Source organism: Hyla sarda, chromosome 2 (assembly GCF_029499605.1).
Source record: "Hyla sarda isolate aHylSar1 chromosome 2, aHylSar1.hap1, whole genome shotgun sequence".
NCBI lineage: Eukaryota > Metazoa > Chordata > Amphibia > Anura > Hylidae > Hyla > Hyla sarda.
In genome coordinates, this window is record NC_079190.1 from 424872451 (window position 1) to 424894734 (window position 22284).

A 22284-nucleotide genomic window follows, 5' to 3' on the forward strand; every position below is an offset into this window, starting at 1 on the left:
ATCACAAGAACCTCTCCTATCTCCAGTCTGCCCAACGGCTGAATCCTCGCCAGGCCAGGTGGTCTCTGTTCTTTGCCCGATTTAATTTTGAAATTCACTTTCGGCCTGCCGATAAGAACATTAGGGCCGATGCTCTCTCTCGTTCCTCGGATGCCTCGGAAGTAGAGCTCTCTCCGCAACACATCATTCCTCCTGACTGCCTGATCTCCACTTCTCTTGCCTCCATCAGGCAAACTCCTCCAGGGAAGACCTTCGTCTCCCCACGCCAACGCCTCGGGATCCTCAAATGGGGTCACTCCTCCCATCTCGCAGGTCATGCGGGCATCAAGAAATCCGTGCAACTCATCTCTCGTTTCTATTGGTGGCCGACTCTGGAGACGGATGTTGTGGATTTTGTGCGAGCCTGCACTGTCTGTGCCCGGGATAAGACTCCTCGCCAGAAGCCCGCTGGTCTTCTTCATCCTCTGCCTGTTCCCGAACAACCTTGGTCTCTGATTGGTATGGACTTTATTACAGACTTACCCTCATCCCGTGGCAACACTGTTGTTTGGGTGGTCGTTGATCGATTTTCCAAGATGGCACATTTCATCCCTCTTCCTGGTCTTCCTTCTGCGCCTCAGTTGGCAAAACTATTTTTTGTACACATTTTTCGTCTTCACGGGTTGCCCACGCAGATCGTCTCGGATAGAGGCATCCAATTCGTGTCTAAATTCTGGAGGGCTCTCTGTAAACAACTCAAGATTAAATTAAACTTTTCTTCTGCTTATCATCCTCAATCCAATGGGCAAGTAGAAAGAATTAACCAGGTCCTGGGTGATTATTTACGGCATTTTGTTTCCTCCCGCCAGGATGACTGGGCAGATCTTCTACTATGGGCTGAATTCTCGTATAACTTCAGAGTTTCTGAATCTTCTTCCAAATCCCCATTTTTCGTGGTGTACGGCCGTCACCCTCTTCCCCCCCTCCCTACTCCCTTGCCCTCTGGTGTACCCGCTGTGGATGAAATATCTCGTGATCTTTCCACCATATGGAAAGAGACCCAAAATTCTCTCTTACAGGCTTCATCACGCATGAAGAAGTTTGCTGATAAGAAAAGAAGAGCTCCCCCCATTTTTTCTCCCGGAGACAAGGTATGGCTCTCCGCTAAATATGTCCGCTTCCGTGTTCCCAGCTACAAATTGGGACCACGCTATCTTGGTCCTTTCAAAATTTTGTGCCAGATTAATCCTGTCTCTTATAAACTTCTTCTCCCTCCTTCTCTTCGTATTCCTAATGCCTTTCACGTTTCTCTTCTTAAACCACTCATCATCAACCGTTTCTCTCCTAAACTTATCTCTCCCACTCCTGTCTCCGGTTCTTCAGACATCTTTCCCGTAAAGGAGATACTGGCCTCCAAAAAGGTCAGAGGAAAAACCTTCTTTTTGGTTGACTGGGAGGGCTGTGGTCCTGAAGAGAGATCCTGGGAACCTGAGGACAATATCCTAGATAAAAATCTGGTCCTCAGGTTCTCAGGCTCCAAGAAGAGGGGGAGACCCAAGGGTGGGGGGGTACTGTTACGCCGAGCGCTCCGGGTTCCCGCTCCTCCCCGGAGCGCTCGCTACACTCTCGCTCCCGCAGCGCCCCGGTCAGATCCACTGACCGGGTGCGCTGCGATACCGCCTCCAGCCGGGATGCGATTCGCGATGCGGGTGGCGCCCGCTCGCGATGCGCACCCCGGCTCCTGTACCTGACTCGCTCTCCGTCGGTCCTGTCCCGGCACGCGCGGCCCCGCTCCCTAGGGCGCGCGCGCGCGCCGGGTCTCTGTGATTTAAAGGGCCACTGCGCCGCTGATTGGCGCAGTGGTTCTAATCAGTGTGTTCACCTGTGCACTCCCTATGTATACCTCACTTCCCCTGCACTCCCTCGCCGGATCTTGTTGCCATTGTGCCAGTGAAAGCGTTCCCTTGTGTGTTCCTAGCCTGTGTTCCAGACCTCCTGCCGTTGCCCCTGACTACGATCCTTGCTGCCTGCCCCGACCTTCTGCTACGTCCGACCTTGCTTCTGTCTACTCCCTTGTACCGCGCCTATCTTCAGCAGTCAGAGAGGTTGAGCCGTTGCTAGTGGATACGACCTGGTCACTACCGCCGCAGCAAGACCATCCCGCTTTGCGGCGGGCTCTGGTGAATACCAGTAGTGACTTAGAACCGGTCCACTAGCACGGTCCACGCCAATCCCTCTCTGGCACAGAGGATCCACCTCCTGCCAGCCGGCATCGTGACAACAAGAATGCCGAGCGCGGCTCTGTTCCCCGTCCCTGTCAGCTCTCAGGGTACAGGAACAGATTTAAAAGCCTTGCGCGCAGCTAACGTAGTACTGCGCATGCGCATTACTACGCAAATAGCGTAGGGCTAACACCAGGCTCCTAGCGCTGCTTACGTTAGCCCTACGCTATTTGCGTAGTGCTGTGCCTGCACAGTACTATGTTAGCCGCGCGCAAGGCTTTTAAATCTGTTCCCATACCCTGAGAGCTGACAGGGACGGGGAACAGAGCCGCGCTCGGCATTCTTGTGACACCGCTAGTGGGCACAGGGACCCCGCTAGCGGTGATGGTAGCGTGCTTGCGGGAGGCATTCTTGTGACACCGCTGGGAGAGCCCAGCACTAGGCATGAGTGTTATTTATCTAATAAGGTGCCTCCAGCTGTTTCACAACTACAATTCTCAGCATGGCCTGACAGCTAATTGCAATCATGGCATGCTGGAAATTGTAGTTAGGAAACAGCTGGAGGCACCGTATTAGATAAATAACACTCATGCATAGACGATGAGAGGGCAGAAGCAAGCGCCCAGCAAAGCGTCAGTGACGTCGCGCCTGTTGGGGTTGTAGTTTTGCAACAATTGGAGACTCCCTGTTTGGGAAGACATTGCATTATAGGCACTCTTCCCAGCGGAGAGCGTGTATGCAGAGGATTACGGCAGATTCAGAGGACTACTGCGGATGAACTGGATTTTTTTTTCTTTTAATAAAATGGCTAACGAGGACTGTTGGGGAGTGTTAAAATAAAATAAATATATATTTTTTTTATTGAATTTTCAGGCTTAGTAGTGGAAGCCATCTTATTGACTGAATCCATTACTAAGCCAGGGCTTAGCGTTAGCCCCAAAAACAGCTAGCGCTAACCCCCAATTATCACTCCGTTATCCTAGGCGGTAACAGGCTGGCATTATTTAGGTTGGGGAGGGCCAGTAACAATGGTTCGCGCCCACCCTGGTAACATCGGGCTGTTGCTGCTTGGTTGGTATCTGGCTGAGGATAAAAAGACGGGGAACCCTATACATTTTGTAAAAAATTTTTATGAATAAAATAAAAAACGCATAGGGTTCCCTGTATTTTTATTCTCAGCCAGATACCAACCAAGCAGCAACAGCCTGACATTACCAGGGTGGGCAAGGACGATTGTTACTGGCCCTCCCCAGCCTAAATAATGCCAGCCTGTTACCTCCTAGGCCCAGGAGCATGATTTTTGACGCTTTGGGCCTGTTGGTACCGGCTCTTCCTGGCACCCCTGTTGCGGTGGGTACCGAGGTAATAAATGGGGGTTAGCACCAGCTGTGTTTGGGGCTGACGCTAAGCCCTGGCTTAGTAATGCGTCTATTAGACAGCTTCAACTACTAAGCCTGAAAATTCAATAAAAATAAAAAATAAAAAACACGACACATTAGAAAACTTATTTTGTAAAAAAAAAAAAAAACACTCCCCCACAGCCCTCGTTAACCATTTTATTAAAAGGAAAAAAAATCCAGGTCATCCGCAGTAGTCCTCCGAATCCACTGTAATCCTCTGCATACACGGATCTGAAACAAGAAAAAAGAAACACAAAAAATTAGTTATGACATTTTTCTCGCTCTCCGCTGGGGAGAGTGCCCATAATGCAATGGGCCTTTGGATGTCTGGGAATGCTGGGATTTGTAGTTTAGCAACTGCTGCAGTCTCCCTGTCTGGGAGGACACTGCCAGAAGGGTCTGTTCACATTATACAAAACAGACAATGTGAACAGAGCCTCACACCCTTACCAGCTTGGCTCCCGTCTGTAGCTCCGCCCCTAATTACATCATCACTAGGGGTGGAGCTACGCGGACCCGGGAGGGACAGGGAGCGAGGGAGGTAAGCGGATCTCGTCTTCTGTATACACTATATACAGCTATCAATAGATAGATGTATGTTCTGTGGTGGACCACTGGGTGAAATGGCAGGACCACGGGTATAGCGTTGTGAGTGGTGGGATCAGATGGTATTAACCCCGGGGGCAGGAAGGTATTAACCCCCAGTGTTCATGATGACAGTGTGGTTTTCGGGTTCCAGAACACCACATGCCCGAATTCTCTGCTATTCCAATTGCTAGAAGTGAAATGAGAGTCAACAACCAGTTATGGTCAAACGGAGGCTTTACTGAGTAGAAGACAGGTGTAATTATCTTCACAGCTAAGGCCAGAATTCCCGGAGAGGTGGCCAGGACCCAGAGGACCTCACAGCTTGCTGGACCAATATAATTGTAGTTAACTTGACTTGGAATTAGACTTGACTTGACTATGTGCAGGACTTGACTACTTGTGGTGACAGCAGACATAGACTTTAGACTTACTGGAATGACTGTAGCTTTTGGGGTCTTCCAGATGCTGATCACTTGCGGTGGTTGCTGTCTCTGTAAAGACTGATGGTACAAAAGCTGCTTGCAGCAGAAGAGAGTGAATTGTAATGGCTGCCCCTTTATTTAAGCGCTGCGGAATCTGTAGGCACTATATAAATAAATAAATAAAAAAAATTTGTGGGGGTCTGGACTAATGCCCATTGGTCAAGCTGCAGGTCATAGGTTAAGCTGGTGCTCTCTGGAAGAACATGTGATAACAATTAATGTAACTGCATAACATAACATGTGACAGACTTACACAGGTCCTTGAGACCTCCCACAGGTCCTCTATACTACCTCTACATAGGGATCCTGTCTAGGCATTAAAGTGACACACACACCTTTATAAAAAAAAAAATAGAGGGGAGACCTTGCAGGGGAGCCCCCAGGTCACTGAGTGACTCAAACTGACAGGGCCTAAGGCTAGTACAGGACCATGTCCTGTACTGGGACAACACAATTCTGTATACCGCCCAAAGGGGCTATAGGAGCAGGGAGTCCTGTCAGTCTGGTGACAGGATTCCCGGCTCCTATATAGTATACATGGGTACACTATGTACCCCTGTATACTATACGGCTGGGGGAAGGTGAGTAGTGATGTTTATACATCACTCCTTACACTCTGTGGACTGGGCAGTCATCATCTGACCCACAGATTGGTACCCTGAAGACAGTGGAAAAACTGCCACAGGGGACAAATTTGGCTGTTTCCACACACCAGGAAAAACGCCAGAAAAAAATGCCTGTAAAACTGCCAAAACACAGGAAAAACAAGTGAAAACCTAGCCTTTGAGCCAAAGTAAGAAGTGGATCCATCAGAAAGGAGAAGTATAAGTCCTTCCTTTATATTTTCTGTTTCTTTTGAATACACTTCTGGCTTTAGCTCAATAACTGCTGTGGCAGTTTTCCAAAAAATGCCAAAAAATAACCTGTGTGGAAACCTAGTCTATCCACACAGATGAAATTTTGCTCGGAAATTTTGATGCAGCAGCCTTCTATTTGTGGTGCGCCACGGGGGTGCGATGTTAGGTGGATGGGGCAGATGGTGTTAACCCCTAAATGTTTGTGACGCCAGGGCGTGGGTTTAACCGAGAACCACCCAAACGGTAGCACCGCTAGTCCTAGTCAGGCAGGGCAAATAAGAGTCCAAGGCTAGGTCAGGGTTAACATAGATTTACTGAGGTAGACAGATGGTACAGTCTTTTTAGCTAGGCCAGGATCCCAGAGAGATGACCAGTGACACAGGGGACCTCGCAGCCACACTGACTATAATAGACGTGACTTGACTGAAGATAGTGACAGCAGACAGAGATGACTAGACTTACTGACTTGTGGCTGTAATTTAGGCTTGAGGCCTCCAGATGTACTGGACACTTGCTCTGAAACATCTGGACTGGACTTGAGCTCAGGATCTAAGAGAGTGATTGTAGTACCTCCCCCTCTTATAAAGGGGTGGGGGTGAGCAAGGAGCCCATATGCTAGCTGCAGGCCATCTGGTCACCTGGTGCTCTCTGGGTAACAAAACATGTAACTTTAACATGTGACAACCATTATCATGTGACAAACAACCATGTGACCATATCAAAGGTCCTTTACATTCAATGTACAACTAATTACACTACGGGGGTACACTGCAGGTGAGCCCTGGGGATGTGCAGGGACTCAAGCTGATAGGACTGTGGGATACATATCCTGTACCGGGACATCACATATTTTTTTTATGAGATTCCACTGCCCTGGGATCAGGGCATAATTTCTACAGCCAACAACCATTGGTCCATTCCACACAACTTTCGTGTGGCTTTTTTTGGTTTTGTTTCTTTTTTAACTTAACCAAAATGCCACAAAAACTGCCCTCATTTTGCACTCTTAATATGCATTTTTTTGTGGCTTTTTAATAAAAATATAAATAAAAATGCATTAGTAGAGGCGTTTTTTTTTTTTTTTGCGTTTCATCCCCAGCTTTTTTTTCCCATTACAAGTCATGTGAAACACTCATGTGACTCTGAGGCCCCATTCACATGGCTGAATTCTTCACAGAATTTTTGGGTGTGCATGGGGGCAGGGCTGCCATCAGAAATTTTGGGGTCCCTTACACAGTTCAAGGCTTGGGCCCCCTAACCCCCCCAGGGCCCACCCAGTATTTTCTCCATTGTCTATGAAAAAAAATATTTTAAAAGACAGGACAAGAAAATCATGAGCCCTTTATTTCAGTGAGGATGGAAGGAGAAAATATTACCATACATATTACCGCCATACTGTTATTGACCAAATCCTGTATACTGGGCCCATTGTTACCAATAATACCATTATACAAGGGAGAATAATACCGCTATACCATGACCACTACCATTACCCCCAAAAAGTGACTATACGAATCACTGAACATAGACCCATACAAAGCAAATATAGTGGTGACCCCGGTTCTACACAGGCGTTGCAGACTATAAAAGTGCAGTTAAATCTACTGACTCACAAGATGCATCTTCTTGGAATTGTTCTCTTTCCTTTTCTTCTCTGTCTTGCTCAGACCATCATTAAAGGGGTACTCCGGTGAAAACCTTTTTTCTTTTAAATCAACTGGTGGCAGAAAGTTAAACATATTTGTAAATTACTTCTATTAAAAAATCTTAATCCTTCCTGTACTTATTAGCTGCTGAATACTACAGAGGAAATTCTTTTCTTTTTGGAATGTTCTCTAATGACATCATGACCACAGTTCTCTCTGCTGACGTTATTATAATAATAATAACGCTTTATTTATTGTTGTCCTTAGTGGGATTTCAACCCAAGTCCCCAGCACTGCAAGGCAGCAGTGCTAACCAGTGAGCCACCATGCTGCCCTTAGCATCCATCTGCTATGCATGGTTGGTAAAATGGACAGAGATGTCAGCAGAGAGCAGTGTGCCCGTGATGTCATCAGTGTTCCAAAAAGAAAGGCATTTCCTCTGTAGCATTCAGCAGCTAATAAGTACTGGAAGGATTAAGATTTTTTAATAGAAGTAATTTACAAATATGTTTCTTCAAATAACTTCCTGCCACCAGTTGATTTAAAAGAAAAAAGGTTTTCACCGGAGTACCCCTTTAAATCTTCTTCCAACCATGACTCATCTCCACAGAATCTGCCAGACAACAAACATATTAGGCTCTGTTCCTTTTGAGCACATTACCCACATGTTCCCTACCCTAAGTGCCCAACCAATGCCCTGCAAAGTATGAGGGAGTAGTTAAGTGTGTTGGGGGAAAAAGGTAGGGGGACAGGGTGGTGGTGGGTGGGTATTTTCCCTTCCCTCCCTTATTAGGTAGTGCCCCCCCCCCCCAGGTAAGTAGCAAATTTCCACTATAGTAGGTTGGTTATGCCCCCAGTAGATAGTGCCCCCAGGTATGCAATGCTCCCAGAAGATAGTAGATAACACCCCCAGTAGATAGTGCCACCCAGGTAGGTAATGCCCCTAGTAGGTACTTCCCTCAGTAGGTACTGCCCTCAGGTAGGTAATGCTGGCAGCTATGGGCCTCTCTGCTTTCTCCCAAAGAGAGTCAGCATGGCTACGGCCCCTGCACTGTTATTAAAGGACCAGCAGGCTGAATGTTTTAAAACAAGAAAATGAACCTAAGTAGTGCTGGCAGCAGTGGGTCCCCTCTCAGACTCCAGTACTCCTGTTCTGCGGCTGCTGCAGGGGGGTGCAGCAGGGGCCCGGTCCCCTTACTGGAGTACTGGTGGCCCTGCATGGGGGTGGGTGGTCTTGGTGTGAGGGACACCAGAAAAAAATGTACACTTGTAATCCATATTGGCTTTTTCTACCATTTTTTTTTTCATTCCTTAGAAGTCTATGGGAGGAAAAACACCAAGATTTCTTTTTAAAAAATGCTATAGCTAGAGTTGAGCGAACTTACAGTAAACTGGCTCGTAGCGAACCTCGCAGCTCGGCTGTTGATTACTTTAGTCTGCGTAAATTAGTTCAGCTTTCCAAGGGCTCTGGTTGCCTGGAAAATCTGGGATGACAGTCTTAGGTCTCCTAGGTCTGTATCCACCTTTCCCAGGCAACTGAAGCCCTTGGAAAGCTGAACTAATTTATGCAGACTAAAGTAATCAACAGCTGAGTTGCGAGGTTTCCTACGAGCCAATTTACTGTAAGTTCCCTCAACTCTAGCTGTAGCCTCTACATCAGTGCTTCCCAACCAGAGTGCCTCCAAATGTTGCAAAACTATAACTCCCAGCATGCCTCGACAGGCTTTGGCTGTCCAGGCATTCTGGGAGTTGTAGTTTTGCAACACCTGGAGGCACCCTGATTGGGAAACACTGCTCTACATGCTGAGATTTTTGCAAACTAGTCCTGAGCCTAAAAACACTACAAAAGGGTGAAAAAACTCCAAAAGACAAAATGCCATGTGAGCCTGGTGTTTCATACTATTGACTCCAGTTAAAGTCTGGCCACAGACTGTTTTGCCCCAAAAAAATACCATACAACAAATATGGCATTTTTTAGGGCGTTTATGAAAAAAAATAAAATAAAGAAAAAAGTGGAATCCGAGCCTTACGGGCACAAGTCACGGCCTGATCACAGGTCTGGTGGTAGCTGTCAGTTCAGGTTATCAAAAGTACGGTCAGGCTGGGACTTGCAGCCGTATAATGGGTGCAAAAATATACATGTTACACACTCGTGTGTCCTTAGGAATGATTTTCACACAGCTACGTTCTCCTTAAAAACATGCACTGAGAGTGAATATAGGTTTTGGGGGGATTATTATTGTATTTACACGGCTATTTTGTGTACATTTTTCTCTCACATTTGCGCAAATGGCAGTTTGTGCAAAAATGGCACGTTTTCTTCCCTTCCACACAAAGTTATTTTATTGAAACTCCTTAGGTTGAAGTCAGAATTTGTTTGCAGTGGTAGCTAAATGATCAAATGTTTGTGCGACAATCTCATTCCAGCCAGGACCCCATTTTGGAACTTATCTAGATTTAAGCCAACTATAAAGAATGTGCATCATTTTGATAAATTTAACACAGGTTCACATGATATATGTCCGGCAAAACCATTTAGAGAATGACTATTATTATTATATATCATTAAAACGGTACTCCGGTGGAAAACTTTTTTTTTTTTTTTTTTTAAATCAACTGGTGCCAGAAAGTTAAACAGATTTGTAAATTACTTCTATTAAAAAATCTTAATCCTTCCAGTACTTATTAGCTGCTGAATACTACAGAGGAAATTATTTTCTTTTTGGAACACAGTGCTCTCTGCTGACATCACGAGCACAGTGCTCTCTGCTAACATCTCTGTCCATTTTAAGAACTGTCCAGAGCAGCATATGTTTGCTATAGGGATTTTCTCCTACTCTGGACAGTTCTTAAAATGGACAGAGATGTCAGCAGAGAGCACTATGCTCATGATGTCAGCAGAGAGCAATGTGTTCCATAAAGAAAATAATTTCCTCTGTAGTATTCAGCAGCTAATAAGTACTGGAAGGTTTAACCCCTTCCCGCTATATGACGTATGCATAGACCCTGCATCATATGGGGTCGGTCCCGGCGGCCATCAACGGCTAATACAGGACATGACCTATCGCGGTGATGCCCGGTATTAACCCTTCAGACGCGGCGATCAAAGTGGATCGCCGCGTCTGAAGTAAAAGTAAACTTTGCCGGTTAACTCAGTGGAGCTGTTCGGGATCGCCGCGATGAAATCGCGGTGTCCCGAACAGCTTGCTGGACAGCTGGAGGGTCCCTACCTGCCTCCTCGCTCTCCGATTGCCGAATGACTGCTCCGTGCCTGAGATCCAGGCAGGAGCAATCGAGCAGCGATAACACTTATCAATGCCCGGCTATTGCCTGGCAGTGATCTGTGTAGAAGATCAGTGTGTGCAGTGTTATAGCCCCTTACTGTCACGCCCCCTCCCATAGGCTTGCATTGAGGGGCGGAGCGTGACGTCACACGGGGGTGGAGGCGTGACGTCACACGCCGCCTGCCCCGTGGTCGCCGGTAATCAGACCCGGAGCGAACATGCTCTGGGGACTGATTTTAACTGGGGTGCTGCGTGCAAGATCACGGGGGTCCCCAGCGGCGGGACCCCCACGATCAGGCATCTTATCCTCTATCCTTTGGATAGGGGATAAGATGTCTAAGCGCCGGAGTACCCCTTTAAAAAAAATTATACGTTTTCCACCGGAGTAAGTGTGAATAGTTTGTATAGTAAAGCAGTGTTTCTCAACCGGTGTGTCTCCAGCTGTTGCTAAACTACAACTTCCAGATTGTCCGGATAGCCATTGGCTGTCCGGGCATGCTGATCATGTTGTAGTTTAGAAACAGCTTGAGGAACACTGGTTGGGAAACACTGCAATAGGGACTATTACAACAAGTCATTTTCTTCACATCTCCAGCTTTAGTATTATCTATAGAGTAGACATCAGTTTAAGTTGTACCTAAGGGAATAAGTGACAGAGCATAGCTTAGTAGACATGGACGCCTGTATTTAAAAAAAAAAAAGACTACTGAACCTGTGACAAGAGGAGACATGCATCTGTTACACCTACATATCAGCAGCCAATCAGAATCCACACACGGGCCACATGACCTGCCCCAAACACTTGGCTCTAAGGGATGCAGACACAACAACACAAAAGTAGTAAGACATGTTCCTGACATAAACCTCAAGTGACTTACAGCTTACCTGAGATCTGCAGTATGAGCCTTGTGTGTTTTCCTTCACTATGTCCTCAGCCTGACAGAAGGAACAAGGTACGTTCAGGACAGAAGGAATAAGGTACGTTCAGGACAGAAGGAATAAGGTACATTCAGGACAGAAGGAACAAGGTACGTTCAGGTTTCTTACTATTTACTCGCATACTGTGAAGGCTATAATATCAATATCCTACAACGAACGTCCTTTACATGTGTTGTGTACAAATGGATGCTCGGCCCGGTTGGTGGTTATACATTTTCCTCGATTATTTTGTAAGCGCAGGAAAATACACTTTTCCATATAGTTACATGGAGGAAAAAACATACCGTATTTATTTGTTTGTTTTTGTTTCTGGCAAACCTACATAAAACAGACACCTGTTATCTGGCAGATTGGTCCTGAGAACGTATTCTGCAAACTGTAACTTCATACATGGGTCTTGAGGAGAAAGGCCATATATTTTTTTTTTAATTGACGGAGCTTTCCTTGTCCACACACTACACTTTGCAATCTAAGGTCTAATTCACACAGTGGAAAATTTAGCAAAATGTCCACCGGGAAAACTCGGGGGGGGGGGGGAGATTTATCAAAACCTGTCCAGAGGAAAAGTTGCCCATAGTAACCAATCAAATCGCTTCTTTAATTTTGTAGATGCCTTCAAATGAAAGCGAGCTGATTGGTTGCTATGGGCAACCTTAGGAAAACCTTTGATAAACCTCCCCCATTATGTTCTGCCAGAGCTAAAACCGATCATAAATGTGCCGTCAAACAGTGACTCCGGTCGGCTCATTTTTGACCAGTATCCGGTTTTGTGACTGGACCTAAAACCGTAGTATACTACGGTTTTAGGTCCGGTCAGGAAACCGCATATGGGTCAAAAATTAGCAAACCAGAGTCACCGTTTGACTCCGGTCGGCTCATTAAAGTGAATGGAGTTCAGCACTGGTCCGGCTGGGGTATGGGAGCGCCCAGTTTGCCCCTCCCCCAGCCGGATCCGGCACCCGTAATGTAAAAACGAGGTGTGAATGCAGCCATAGGGTATGTTCACAACACTGGGTGTGAACGGAATCTCCGCTCGCTGAATTCAGCGAGCGGAGATTCAGACTGGCAGCCGTCGGTGGCGGTAGGACAGCGCGGCACTGCGCCATCACCATTGACGGCTATGCACGTTCTTTCTTTGCGCGGAACAATTTGAGCGGTGGAATTGTCCGCCGCTGAAATTCCGCAGTGTGAACGGGTCTCGCGGAAACCCATTCACACGGATGGTAATGTTCACTGTGCGGACTTTTACTTGCAGAATTCCGCTGGGATTCCGCAGTGTGAACATACCCTTAACATTGAAATCTGCAGCAGAAAATCCTGTGCATCAAATCTGCGCACGTATGAACGTAGCCTAGGCCATGTTCACATGGCTGAAAATGTGCGGACATTCCGCACATTTGCTTGATTCAGCGGCGTAGACAGCAATGTATTTCCGAGCCGAATTCACAGAAACATTGAACAGGTTTAATGTTTGTGCAGGCGCTGGAATCAGGATTTCCACCGCAGAAAAATGCACAATGCAGCAGAATCCTATTGAAATCAATGGGACTTCTAAGCTGAATATTCCCGTGGAATTCTGCCATGTAAACATACCCTTGTCGACACAGCCAATTTTCTTTTTTGTGTTTTTTTTCCCTCCTCATCTCCATAGAGCCATAATGCAGGGGGGATTTGAAAAAACATACAACAATATAGCAAATTTTGGAGGGATTTGTTTTTATGCAGTACAGATTACAGTAAAACTGACACGGTATCTTTATTCTGAGGGTCAATGGGGGAGATTTATCAAAACGTGTGCAGAGGAAGAGTGGTGCAGTTGCCCATAGCAACCAATCAGATTGCTTCTTTCATTTTCCACAGGCCTCTAAAGAGGCCTGTGGAAAATGAAAGAAGCAATCTGATTGGTTGCTATGGGCAACTACACCACTCTTCCTCTGCACAGGTTTTGATAAATCTCCCCCAATATGATTAAAATAATATCCATGATTACATGCTTTTCTGTTATTGTACTTCTTTTTAAGAATAAAGAAAAACTAACTTTTGTACAACTTTTATAAGTTATTTCTTTTTTGGGATGTGATGTGACCAAAAATCAGCAATTTTGGTCACATCAGCTGGGGCCAAATTTTGGCATTAAAAACCATTAGTGTTTTAGTCATGGTTACCAATAAATAAACATCTATCAATAAATAAGAATCCAATAAATAGATAATGCATAAATACTTCATGTAAAATAAAGTAATAAGGGAGAGTTATCAAAACCCATGCAGAGGTAAAGTAGACCAGTTACCCATAGCAACCAGCTATCAGCAATCAGCTCGCTACTTTCATTTTTAACAAGGCCTCTGAAAAATAAAAGAAGCAATCTGATTGGTTACTATGGGCAACTGTTCAATCTTTCCCCTACACAGGTTTTGATACTGTGTAGACAACCATGAGTCCAGATTTGACTCCCCAGCAAAGCTAGGTGATATCCCCATCAGACAAAAACACTGCAACAAGTAATAACAATTGGGAGGGAGGGTGGGTGGTCTTCACTCTTCTAGGCTTCACCATTGGGTAACAGGTCCAATGATGCTTCAGCATGAAGCAGCAGCTGTCCAATTAGCTGACTGCCTACTGAGAGCTGCCCAGCTACAGCACCTAGTGAAAAAAAAACTTCTAGAACGGTGAGTACACAATGGGGGAGATTTATCACAACCTGTCCAGAGGAAAAGTTGCTAAGTTGCCCATAGCAACCAATCAGATCGCTTCTTTCATTTTGCAGAGGCCTTTTCAAAAATGAAAGAAGCGATCTGGTTGGTTGCTATGGGCAACTCAGCAACTTTTCCTTTGGACAGGTTTTGATAAATCTCCCCCAATGCCCTCCAAAAAGGGGGAGGGATATATAATTTATATATTAAACTCTATGGGATCAGCACATACGCACATAAATACATAAGAAGAAGGGGGTCCATGTTTATCCTTGGGCCGCTTCTGCATATGCCTAAAGCGTACCTTTCAGATCATCCCCCCAAAAGAAAAACTGTTATATGTTGTTCAGTATCTCATCCTGATCATGTACATATCATTTGTATGTATCTATGACCTATATTTCTCTCAGAATTAGCTTTATTTCTGAATTACCTTAATGTTGACGACCAGAAGCAGGGGGGGGGGGGGGGGGGGATCGCTTTCTTCTCCTCAGGTGATAACCACTCCCCCTCCCTCACTCTCCTCAGTCACTGGTCTCTGGGAGTGAGCATCTGTAACCCTTTCCTTTCTGGTTTTATGCTATACACACACACTGGCCCTCATTTACTAAGAAAATCGGGTTGTAAGTCTATCTTGCTTTCTTACCCGACTGCTTTTTTCCCCTGGTATTTATTATTATGTCGCATCCTGTTTGTCGCACGTGGGTTTTGTTGGTTTTGGTTTCCAACTCCTCTGAGCTGTCGGGAAAAAATCCACAACAATTCAACAAATTCGAGTTGGAAACCTTAATAAATACGTGGGAAAGTTCAGAAATGTCGGGTTACGCCCCTTTTTGGGGTTTGGGAGAATCCACATCGGGTCCGTCGGGAAAAAATGTCGCATCGTGTTGTAGACTGGCGCACGATGTCTGCGACATGGCGCAGACAAAGCTCCGCCAAAAAAAAAACGACAAAAGAGGTCGGGTTTAGAATAGTAAATGAGGGCCACTGTGTGCTTACAGCTTTTGCAAAACTACAACTCCCATCATGCCCACACATCCTTTGAGTTGTAGTTTTGCAACAGCTGGAGGCATATGATTGGTAAAACTCAGATTTACAGCAGTGTTACTGCAGGCTGTGTTCCTCCTACTGTTGCAAAACTACAACTCCCAGTATGCCCACACATCATTTGGCTGTGCAGGCATGCTGGGAGTTGTAGTTTTGCAACAGCTGGACGCATATGATTGTAGTCCCCCTGTATTAGATACACACACACATACACACTCTGACATCATTTATTCATACACATGCACATTACCTAGACAACACAGATGTACACACATACACACATATATATATATATATATATATATATATATCCACACACATATATATATACTTGCAGGGACACTTACTTTTTAACCCCTGAACCTGTTCAGGACCCAGGGCGTACAGGTACGTCCTGACACCCTTTTACGTGAGGACCCAGGACGTACCTGTACGCCCGTGGGAATTCCGATCCCCACTGCGTGCCGGGCGAGGACCGGACAGGGGTGATTGCGGATATTGATCAGCAGGCACCCTGCGCAAATGCCCAGCGGGGTGATCAGACCCCCCATGTCGGCGATCACACATGTGAATTCATACCGGCTATTTGCGCAATTCCGGGTCATACGGGTCTATGGTGACCCGGAAAATAAGGGGGATTGGGGTTGTCCAAGACACCCACGATCCCCCTGAAGGGATAGGAGTGAGGTGGCAGGGGTGCCACCCCTCCTATCCCTGCTATTGGTAGTCAAGAAGCGACAATAGCAGATCGGGGGCGGGGGGGTTAACTTTCGGTTTCCCCCGTTCTGCCCACCCACAATAGGCAGGGCAGAACAGGGAAACAGACAGGGACCGGCACCGAAGGTCACTTGCCCATCTGTGGAGGCTGCAGGCGGTGATCGGTAGTGGTGATTGGCGGGCGGCTGGCTCCCTGGATCCTACGGAAGCCGATGAGTTGCCTAGCAACATCTGGAGGGCTACAGTTTGAGACCACTATACAGTGGTCTCTAAACTGTAGCCCTCCAGATGTTGGAAAACTACAACTACCAGCATGCCCAGACAGCTGTTTGGGCATGCTGGGATTTGTAGTTTTGCAATAGCTGGAGGTCTACAGTTTAGAGACCACTGCACAGTGATCTCCAAACTGTAGCCCTCTAGATCTTGCAAAACTACAACTCCTAGCATGCCCACACAGCAGTTTTCTGTCTGGGCATGCTGGGATTTGTAGTTTTGCAACATCTGGAGGGCCACAGTTTGGAGATCTCTGTGCAGTGGTCTCTAAACTGTAGCCCTCCAACTGTTGCAAAACTGCAAATCCAAGCATGCCCAAACAGCAAACGGCTGTCTCGGCATGCTGGGAGTTGAAGTTGAGTACCTCCAGCTGTTGCATAACTACATCTCCCAGCATGCCCTTTGGCGATCAGTACATGCTGGGAGTTGTAGTTTTCCAACAGCTGGAGGCACACTGGTTGGAAAATACTGAGTTAGGTAACAGAACCTAACTGAAGGTTTCCCAACCAGTGTGCCTCCAGCTGTTGCAAAAGTACAACTCCCAGCATGCACGGTCTCTCAGTACATGCTGGGAGTTGTAGTTTTGAAACAGCTGGAGGTTTGCCCCCATGTGAATTTACAGGGTACATTCACACGGGCGAGTTTACAGTAAGTTTTCTGCTTGATGTTTGAGCTGTGGCAAATTTTTGGCCGCAGCACAAACTCCTAACGGGAAACTCACCGTAACCCACCAGTGCGAATGTGCCCTAAAAACATTACACTAGACTAATACATAATAAAGGGTAAAACACAACATATACACCCCCTTACACTGTCCCCCCCAATAAAAATGAAAAACGTATTGTATGGCAGTGTTTCCAAAATGGAGCCTCCAGCTGTTGCAAAACAACAATTCGAAGCATTTCCCGACAGCCACTGACTGTCCAGGCATGCTGGGAGTTTAGCAACAGCTGGAGGCACCCTGTTTGGGAATCACTGGCGTAGAATACCCCTATGTCCACCCCTATGCAATCTCTAATTTAGTCCTCAAATGCGCATGGCGCTCTCTCACTTCAGAGCCCTGTCGTATTTCAAGGAAACAGTTTAGTGCCACATATGGGGTATTTTCGTACTCTGGAGAAATTGCACTACAAATTTTGGGGGGGCTTTTTCTCCTTTTACCCCTTATGCAATTTCTCCAGAGTACGGAAATACCCCATATGTGGGCGTAAAATGCTCTATGGGTGCACAACAAGGCTCAGAAGTGAGAGCGTGCTATGTACATTTGAGGCCTAAATTGGTGATTTGCACAGGGGTGGATAATTTTACAGCGGTTCTGACATAAATGCAAACAAAAGAAATACCCACATGTGACCCCATTTTGGAAACTACACCCCTCACGGAACGTAACAAGGGGTATAGTGAGCCTTAACATCCCACAGGTGTTTAAAGAAAATTCTTCAAAGTTGAATGTGAAAAAAAAAAAAAAAAATATTTCACTAAAATACTGGAAACGCACCCGACACCGGACAGGCTCTCCCGCCACTGCAGGATCCTTCTAGGCACCTACTACACATCAGCAGCACTATACCTGGCACTATCCTATCCACTGTTGGACCCTATTCACAGTGGAGGATCAGTAAGAGTCAACATTTGTCTACAATCTATCACCCCTTTATATTAGGCATTGTCCATTTGAGCTGGTTACCATACCTGCGGGGTGTCTGTGTACAATTGTATAATACCATAAGGGCTGTATCTAACGCCATGAGCGACATGCTGGTTGCTATGGGTTACGGCCTAAATTTTAGTTATTCTGGCACATGTTTGGGTGCATAGGCATGGAGTTTTTGCACCAATAGTACGCTGTTTTGGTTGCTGAGGGCAACCACGGCTTTTCTGTTTGTTGACTCAATTATTCCTGACGTGGCCACCAGGCTGCTGTTTGCTGTATGTTGTATTGAATTTCATCAAACCGAATCATTTTTGCTTTATATCTACCCCTGATGAAGTCTGGTTTTCATATTTTACCAACTAGACTGAAACGCGTTGGGTTGCTTGATAAGTAGTAGGGGTTTATACCTACAATCAGTTTGCTGTCTAACACTACAGTCATTGTTAGAGTCCGACCGTGGGAACTTATATTATAGTCATTTTATCAATGGTGATAGTATACACTTACACTGATATTGATGGTGTTGTATTATTAATATATATATTAAAAGTTAAGTTTTAGGGACCTATCTTCACAATTGTTTATAGTTTAGCTGCGATAGGTTTATCATTTTGGTTACGTAGAGCCAATACTCTTTACGTCTATTCTATAACCCCATTTCTTCTGAGTAAGAACATACCCCATATGTGGATGTAAAGTTCTCTGCGGGCGAACTACAAAGCTCAGAAGAGAAGGAGCGCCATTGGGATTTTGAAGAGAAAATTTGTCTGGAATTCAAGGCCACGTGTATTTACAAAGCCCCCATAGTGCCAGAACAATGGACCCCCCCCCCCCACATGTCACCCCACTTTGGAAACTACACCCCTCACGTAATGTAATAAGGGGTACAGTGAGCATTTATGCCCCACAGGTGTCTGACAGATTTTTGGAACATTGGTCTGTAAAAATGAAAAATTTTATTATTCATTTGCACATCCCACTGTTCCAAAGATCTGTCAAATGCTAGTGGGGTGTAAATACTCACTGCACCCCTTATTAAATTCTGTAAGGGGTATAGTTTACAAAATGGGGTTACATGTGGGGGTTCCACTGTTCTGGCAGCACGGGGGACTTTGTAAACGCACATGGCCCCTGACTTCCATTCCAAAAATTTTTTGCCCAAAAGTTCAATGGCGCTCCTCCTCTTCTGAGCATTGTAGTGCGCCAGCAGAGCTTTTGACGTTCACACATGGAGTATTTTTATTCTCAGAAGAAATCGGGTTACAAATTTTGGGGTCATTTTCTACTATTACCCCTTGCAAAAATGTAAAATTTTGGGGAAAAAATGCATTTTAGTGAACATATTTATTTATTTTTTATCCAAAAGCTAAATGTAACTCCTTCTCTTCTGAGCATTGTAGTGCGCCAGCAGAGCAGTTGACGTCCACACATGGGGTATTTCCATACTCAGAAGAGATGGGGTTACAAATTTTGGGGGGCATTTTCTCCTATTACCCCTTGTTTTAAATTTAAAATTTGGGGGGGGGGGGGGGGGGGGAAACTAGCATTTTAGTTAAAAAAAAAATCATTTACACATCCAAATTTAACGAAAAGTCGTCAAACACCTGCGGGGTGTTAAGGCTCACTGTACCCTTTGTTAAGTTCCTTGAGGGGTGTAGTTTCCAAAATAGTATGCCAAGTGTGTTTTTTTTTGCTGTTCTAGCACCATAGGGGCTTCTTAAAGGACATGTCCGGTGCTCACTTTTCTTATTGTATCCGTACCGGGCTGCAAAATAGAAGAAAACAAAGTTTCTCTTACCTGCCTACGCTCCCCCGGTGCTCCGGTACAGGTGTTCGGTCCCCGGGCTGTATTCTTCTTACTTCCTGTTAGCCCAGCACCTCACATGGAGCTTCAGCCTATCACCGGCTGCAGCGATGTCCCGCCTCGGCCAGTGATAGGCTGAAGCTCCATGTGATGTGCCAGGCTAACAGGAAGTAAGAAGAATACAGCCCTGGGACCGAACACCTGTACTGGAGCACCGGGGGAGCATAGGCAGGCAAGAGAAAGCTTATTTTCTTTTTTCTTTTTTTTTTTTTTTGCAGCCCGGAACGGATAGAATAAGACAAGTGAGCACCAGACATGTCCTTTAAATGGGACATGCCCCCCAAAAACCATTTCAGAAAAACTCACTCTCCAAAATCCCACTGTCGCTCCTTCCTTTCTGAGCCCTCTACTGCGCCCGCTGAACACTTCACATACACATATGAGACATTTCCTTACTCGAGAGAAATTGGGTTACACATTTTAGGAAGATTTCTCTCTTTTTACCCATTGGGTCTACAAGAACATGCCAGTGTAAAAAATGAAGATTTTGAATTTTCTCCTTCAATTTGCTGCTATTCCTATGAAACACCTAAAGGGTTAACAAACCTTTTGAATGTCACTTTGAATACTTTGAGGGGTGCAGTTTTTATAATGGGGTCATTTATGGGGTATTTCTAATATGAGGGCCCTTCAAATCCACTTAAAAACTGAACTGAACACCCCACTGGCATTTGACAGATCTTTGGAACAGTGGACTGTGCAAATGGAAAAAAAAAAATTTCATTTTCACGGACCAGTGTTCAAAAAATCTGTCAAGCACCTGTGGGGTATAAATGCTCACTGCACCCCTAATTACATTCCATGAGGGGTGTAGTTTCCAAAATGGGGTCATATCTGGCAGGCTCCATTGGGGGCTTTGTAAATGCACATGGCCTTCAATTCCAAACACATTCTCTCTCCAAAAGCCAAATGGTGCACCTTCTCTTCTGAGCATTGTAGTTCACCCGCAGAGCACTTTATGTCCATATATGGGGTATTTATTTATATACTCAGAAGAAATGGGGTTACAATTTCTGGGAGGCTTTTTTCCTATTACCCCTTCTGAAAATGAAAAATGTGGGATAACACCAGCATTTTAGTGAAATGTATTTATTTTTTATTTTCACGTCCAAATTTAACGAAAATTCTTCAAACACCTATGAGGGGTTAAGGCTCACTATACCACTTGTTACATTCCATGAGGGGTGTAGTTTCCAAAATGGGGTCACATGTGGGTGTTTTTTTTTTTTTGCGTTTATGTCAGAACCGCTGTAACGATCAGCCACCCCTGTGCAAATCACCACAAATGTACATGGCACTCTCACTCCCGAGGCCTGCTGTGCGCCCGCAGAGCATTTTACCTCCACATATTGGGTATTTCCGTACTCATGAGAAATTGCGTTACAAATTTTGGGGGTCTTTTTTCCTTTTACCTCTTGTGAAAAAGTTAAAAAAAGTATGGGGCAACACCAGCATGTTAGTGTAAAAATTTTTTTTTTTTTACATTAACATGCTGGAGTAGACCTCAACTTTACCTTTTCATAAATGGTGAAAGGAGAAAAAGCCCCCGAAAATTTGTAAGGAACTTTCTCCCGAGTATGGAAATACCCCATATGTGGCCCTAAACCGTTGCCTTGAAATATGACAGGGCTCCAAAGTGAGAGAGCACCATGCGCATTTGAGGCCTAAATTAGGGATTTGCATAGGGACGGACCCGGATGCAAGAATTAGACTAGCCTCCGATACCAAAATTACCCTACAGCAGTGTTTCCCAAACAGGGCACCTCCAGCTGTTGCAAAACTCCCAGCATGCCTGGACAGTAATGGCTGTCCGGTAAAACTGGGAGTTGTTGTTTTGCAACAGCTGGAGGCTCCGTTTTGGAAACAGTGCTGTACCATACGTTTTTCATTTTTATTGGGGGGGGGGGGGGGGGGGGAGAGAGGTAACTGTGTAGGGGCATATGTATATGTAGTGTATTACTTTTTATCTTGTGTTATAGTGTAGTGATTTTAGGGTACATTCACATGGGCAGCTGTTTACAGCAAGTTTCCCGCTGGGAGTTTGAGCTGCAGCGGAAAATTTGCCACAGCCCAAACTTGCAGCGAGAAACTCACTATAAACCCCCGCACGTGTGAATGTACCCTGTACATTCACTTGGGGGAGGGGGAACCTCCAGCTGTTGCAAAACTACAACTCCCAGCATGCCCTTTGGCTGTCGGTGCATGCTGGAGGTTGTAGTTATGCAACAGCTGGAGGAACACTGGTTGCAAAACACTGAGAGTTTGTTACTTAAGTCTGTGTTTCGCAACCAGTGTGCCTTCAGCTGTTGCAAAGCTACAACTCCCAGCATGTACGGTCTGTCAGTGCATGCTGGGAGTTGTAGTTTGCAACTACTGGAGGCACACTGGTTGTGAAACACTGAGTTAAGTAACAGACAATGTTTCCCAACCAGTGTGCCTCCAGTTGTTGCAAAAGTACAACTGCAGTTTGGAGACCACTTTATACTGCCCAGGCATGCTGAGAGTTGTAGTTTGGCAACATCTGAAGGGCCAGATGTTGCTGAACTACAACTCCCAGCATGCCTGGACAGTCTCGGCATGCTTTGTATGGTAGTTTTGCAACATCTGGAGGGCTACAGTTTTGACACCACAGCATAGTA

General features: G+C 45.6%; 1 protein-coding gene and 1 long non-coding RNA gene across 13 annotated transcripts in view; one reads left to right on the top strand and one right to left on the bottom strand.

Annotated features, from left to right (window-relative positions):
* Positions 1 to 14463, bottom strand: part of LOC130356879 (uncharacterized) — a 36128-nt gene extending 21665 nt beyond the window's left edge. Inside the window, exons 1-2 of the long non-coding RNA XR_008889022.1 lie at positions 14395 to 14463; positions 11344 to 11394 (exon numbers count right to left, since the gene is read on the bottom strand). This is a non-coding gene — a long non-coding RNA (uncharacterized LOC130356879). The remainder of the gene's footprint in view (positions 1 to 11343; positions 11395 to 14394) is intronic.
* TRAF3IP3 (TRAF3 interacting protein 3) overlaps positions 1 to 22284 on the top strand; it is a 101869-nt gene that overhangs the window by 24184 nt on the left and 55401 nt on the right. For 3 of the 12 annotated variants that reach the window (XM_056558962.1, XM_056558961.1, XM_056558951.1), the window contains exon 1: positions 11253 to 11486. The exons of 1 other annotated variant lie outside the window; for it this stretch is intronic. The gene's annotated coding sequence lies outside the window, so the exon portion shown is untranslated. 8 more of the 12 variants (XM_056558957.1, XM_056558960.1, XM_056558950.1 and 5 more) reach the window with 7 other exon arrangements.